General features: G+C 52.1%; 1 protein-coding gene across 3 annotated transcripts in view; it reads right to left on the bottom strand.

Moving 5' to 3' along the window:
* The window catches only part of LOC143029593 (uncharacterized), a 1250372-nt gene that overhangs the window by 1192202 nt on the left and 53170 nt on the right, over window positions 1-5000 (bottom strand). Inside the window, exon 1 of one of the 3 annotated variants that reach the window (XM_076192295.1) lies at window positions 272-368. The exons of the other annotated variants lie outside the window; for them this stretch is intronic. The gene's annotated coding sequence lies outside the window, so the exon portion shown is untranslated. Of the gene's footprint in view, window positions 1-271; window positions 369-5000 lie in introns of those variants that run through there. 3 annotated transcript variants of the gene reach the window in all.

Below are 5000 nucleotides of genomic sequence, written 5' to 3'. Positions count from 1 at the left end.
GGCCAGCAGGGGGGGGGGGGCTAAAACACAAGAGGGAGTCTCCGCCTCCAAGGTCCCCCAGACCCCACAAAGTCCTCTTGCGCTGCCGGGACCCTCACGAGAGCCGACCAGGGCCCCCCACTCACGATCCAGTCTGCCAGCCCCCGTTCCTCCTTCTCCCGAACGTGAGACCCAGACACACTCAAAACACACCATCACCACCACTTTTCCGGGGGGAAAGGGAAGCGGCTGCCGAGGATTTAGACCACCCCAGTTCTTGGGACGGACTTACCTTAAAAATCGGACTTATCTGCTTGCGAGGACTTGTCCAGACCACACGGGGCCTCTGTGGCCACACAGTGTTCACGAACACACCTGAAGGGCTCACCTCCTCGGGATAGGCGGGCGTTTGTCGGGGCGCTGCCCTCATGTGTGGCGGTATGTCTGGTTTTCGCAGGAAGTGGTGAGACGTCCGCGCCACTCGATGCGCGTTTTGACAGGATCAGGGGTCGAGATAAGCGCCTGAAGGGGAACACGAAGAAGAAGCAATAGAAGAAGAAGAAGAGTAGGAGGAGGCAGGGCCGATGGAGATGGCGACGAGCGCGATTGGAGGCTAGGAGGATGCAGATCTAGAGCCAGTGGCGGGGGAACACGACGAAGAAGAACTAGAAGCGGACAAGAAGAGGAGGAGGCAGGAGGAAGATGGCGATGGCGAAGAAGAGATAAAAGAAGAGGATGACGAGGAAGGGAGAAGGATACTTGAAAGAGCGAAAGCAGAAGGAGAGTCGGCGGCACTCACGACGGAGACTGGTGGGGGCGGAGGGCGGACAGGTCTTGCGAGAAGCGGGCCGGGTCGAGACTGAGGCTCTAGGGCTGTGGGGATCACGTAGAAGCAGAAGGAGGGAGGCACAGCAGTAGACGGACAGAAGCAGTGGAGGCACGAAGCAGAAGTAGAGGAAGAAGATGAAGTAGAGGAGGAAGCCGCAAGTAGAGGAGGAAGAAGCCGTAGAGGAGGAAGAAGAAGTAGAGGATGGAAGAAGAAGTAGAGGAGGGAGCCGTAAGTCGAGGAGGACAGAGAAGTAGAGGCGGAAGAAGAGAGGTAGAGGAAGAAGCAGCAGTAGAGGAGACGGAAGAATTCGGAGGAAGAGAAGAAAGTAGGGAAGAAGAAGTACGTAGAGGAGGCAGACAGAATGACGTAGAGGGAAGGAAGTACGAAGGTAGAGGAGGAAGAAGACAGTCGAGGAGGAAGAAGAAGTACGCGGAGGCAGACGAAGTAGCGGGGCAGAAGAGTAGCGGGGAAGACGCAGTAGAGGCGGAGAAGATGTAGCGGACGTAGAGCAGCAAGAAGTAGAGGAGGAAGAAGGAAGTACGTAGAGGCGGAATATGTAAGGGGGTAGGGGAGGCAGATCCGAAGTCGCGGAGGGAAGAAGATAGAGGAGGAAGAAGCAGTAAGTAGGAGGGCGGAAGAAGAAGGAGTAAGAGGAGGAGAGAAGCACGTAGAGGCAATGACGAAGAAGAAGTTAGCGGAGGCAGCCGTAAGTAGAGGAGGAAGACGAAGTATGAGTGAGGAAGAAGAAGTCTAGGAGGACGGGAAGAAGAGTAGAGGAGGACGAGAAGGAAGGTAAGAGGAGGAAGAAGAGTAAGCGGAGGCAGAAGAGTCGCGGCGGCGCAAGAAGTAGATGGAGGAAGGAAGAAAGTAGACGGAGGAAGAAGCAAGTAGAAGGAGGATAGAGAAGTAGAGGAGGCAGTAAGACGTAGAGGGAGGAGGGAAGAGAGACGTCGAGGCGGAAGTAAGAAGTAGCGGAGGAAGCAAGAAAGTGCGGAAGGAAAGAAGAGGTACGAGGAGGAAGAAGAAGTAGAGGGAGGAAGACAGAAAGTAGCAGGAGGGGCAGACGACGGTAGAGGCGGACAGAAGAAGTAAGGAGGAAGAAGAAGTAGAGGATGGAAGAAGAGTAGTGAGGAGGCGGAGAAGAAAGTTGAGGAGGACAGAAGAAGTAGAGGAGGCAGAAGCCAGTCGAGGACGGAAGAAGACGTCGAGGAGGAGACGTACGTAAGGAGGAAGCAGTAAGGTTAGAGGAGGAAGAAGAAGGTAGAGGCGGCAAGACGACGTAGCGGTGCGGAAGGAAGAAGTGAGCGAGGGTAAGGAAGACCGCAGTAGAGTGAGGAAGAAGAAAGAGAGGAGGACGAAGAAGTAGAGGAGGGACGCAGAAGTTAAGGAACGTCGAGGGGAAGAAGGAAGTAGAGGAGGCAGAGAAGATCGGTAGGAAGGGACGAAGACGTAGACGAGGAAGACGATCCGAAGTCGAAGAGGAAGAGGAAGTAGAAGAGGAAGAAGGAAAGTAGAGGCGGGAGGACGAGACGTAGAGGCGGAAGCCACGATCTTAGAGGAGGCACGACGATACGTAGGAGGAGGCAAGAAGCATGTGCAGGGAGGCAAGAGAAGCAGTCGAGAGGAAAGAAGAAGAAGAAGGTAGCAGGAGGAATAGACGTAGAGGAGGACGAAGGAAGATCAGAGGAGGAAGAAGACGACAGAGGCGGCAGCCGGCCGTCGCGGCGTCCGCAGCAGTTAGAGGAGTAAAGCCGCGACGCGGGGCCCCTCCGACTCGGCTTCCGCCGCGTTCGAATCGTCCGACATGGCCCTACTCTTTTCCTCCTCTACTCTTCTTCCTCCTCCTACTCCTCATCCTTCCTCCTACTCCTCTTCCTGCCTCCTACTCCTCTTCGCCGCCTATCCTCTTCCTCCTGCCTACTCCTCTTTCCTGCCTACTCATACTTCCTCTTCCGCCTCCTTTTCCTTCTTCCCACCTCCTACTCCTCTTCCTCCTCTAACTACTCGTACTCCTGCCCTACTCCTCTTCCTCCTCCTACTCCTATTGCCTACTCCTACGCCTCTTCCTCCTCCGACTCTCTCTTCCTCCTCCTACTCTTCTTCCTCCTCCGACTTCCTTTCCTCTTCCTACTCCTCTTTCTCCTCCTAATCCTCTTCAGTCGCCTCTCGATCGTCGACGAGGACAGCACGAGTACGCGGAAGCCTCTTCCTCCCCTACTCCTCTCACTAGCACTTCCTCTTACTCCTCGCCTCCCTACTCCTCCTCCCTCTCCCTCATCCCCTCCCCCTACTCCCTCCCCTACCTCTTCCTCTCCCCCTACTCTCTACTACTCCTCCCTACTTCTCCCCCTACCCTCTTCCTCCCTACTCCTCTTCCTCCCATACTCTTCTTCCTCCCCTACTCCTCTTCCTCCCCTACTCCTCTTCCTCCCCTACTCCTCTTCCTCCCCTACTCCTCTTCCTCCCCTACTCCTCTTCCTCCCCTACTCCTCTTCCTCCCCTACTCTTCTTCCTCCCCTACTCTTCTTCCTCCCCTACTCTTCTTCCTCCCCTACTCTTCTTCCTCCCCTACTCTTCTTCCTCCCCTACTCTTCTTCCTCCCCTACTCTTCTTCCTCCCCTACTCTTCTTCCTCCCCTACTCTTCTTCCTCCCCTACTCCTCTTCCTCCCCTACTCTTCTTCCTCCCCTACTCTTCTTCCTCCCCTACTCTTCTTCCTCCCCTACTCTTCTTCCTCCCCTACTCTTTTTCCTCCCCCTACTCTTCTTCCTCCCCTACCCTTCTTCCTCCCCTACTCTTCTTCCTCCCCTGCTCTTCCTCCTCCCTTACTCCTCTTCCTCCCTTACTCTTCTTCCTCCACTACTAGTCTTTCTCCCTTACTCTTCTTCATCCCTTACTCTTCTTAATCCCTTACTCTTCTTCCTCCCCTACTCTTCTTCCTCCCCTACTCTTCTTCCTCCCCTACTCTTCTTCCTCCCCTACTCTTCTTCCTCCCCTACTCTTCTTCCTCCCCTACTCCTCTTCCTCCCCTACTCCTCTTCCTCCCCTACTCCTCTTCCTCCCCTACTCCTCTTCCTCCACTACTCCTCTTCCTCCACTACTCCTCTTCCTCCACTACTCCTCTTCCTCCACTACTCCTCTTCCTCCACTACTCCTCTTCCTCCACTACTCCTCTTCCTCCACTACTCCTCTTCCTCCACTACTCCTCTTCTTCCCCTACTCCTCTTCCTCCTCCTACTCTTCTTCCTCCTACTCCTCTTCAATTCCTCTTTTTTCCTCCTCTACCTCTTTTCCTTCCTCCTTTCCAACTCAACCTTATCCTCAAGCTCATCGTGGTCTTCGCTGTCGATCTCAATGTTAATCTTAATGTCAACCTTTGCCTCGACCACCCCACATTCATCTTTGACCACAAGGTTAATCTCACTCTCCTCTCCAACTTCAACTTCATTTTCCCACTTACCATTTCCATCTCGATCTTAACAGCTTTGGCTTTGGAATTAAATGTCTCCATAACCTCAATTTCCTCTCATATTCCCTCCGAGTTTTCGTTATTATTCTTTTCATTTCACATCAAATTCCTTTCTTCTTCACTCCATTTCAGTCCATTTCATTTCAACTTCATTTTCATCTCCCTCGTCTATATGTCTATCTTCAACCTCATCTCTAATTTCACTCATTTTCTTTTAACTTGTGCTTCTATATCTCCGTCTACTGTAAATTTTCACCTTCAGATTCATCTATTCTTCATTTTTCCTGAAGAAAATTCGTTCTGGGCGAGAGGTCGAAGACCACTAGGAAGACGGTCTGGATCGATCAAAATCCCTTGTGGCCTGCAATTCATCCCCTTATCTGTATAGATTAGCATCCAGTCCTTAACCAGAACAAAACCCATGAAGTGTGTCACTGTGCCAATGAGGTTAACCCATTCAACTCCGATGACAAGATGTCTTGTCATTTGGTCTAATAAAACAAAAAATCATAAAACACCAAAATGTTTGATCAAACACCAGAAAAATATGACGTCAGTCCTCGCTTCGCTGCGAGCGAAGCGAGGATTGACGTCATATTTTTCTGGTGTTTGATCAAACATTTTGGTGTTTTATGATTTTTTGTTTTATTTGACCAAATGACAAGACATCTTGTCATCGGAGTTGAATGGGTTAAATTCCGTCTCCTCCTCTCCTCTCACCTCA

This window comes from Oratosquilla oratoria, chromosome 11 (genome assembly GCF_046742065.1).
Source record: "Oratosquilla oratoria isolate Oo_2021 chromosome 11, ASM4674206v1, whole genome shotgun sequence".
In the NCBI taxonomy this organism is placed as follows: Eukaryota; Metazoa; Arthropoda; class Malacostraca; order Stomatopoda; family Squillidae; genus Oratosquilla; species Oratosquilla oratoria.
The sequence above is the reverse complement of the archived record's forward strand: the minus strand, read 5'-3'. Positions and strand labels throughout refer to the sequence as shown.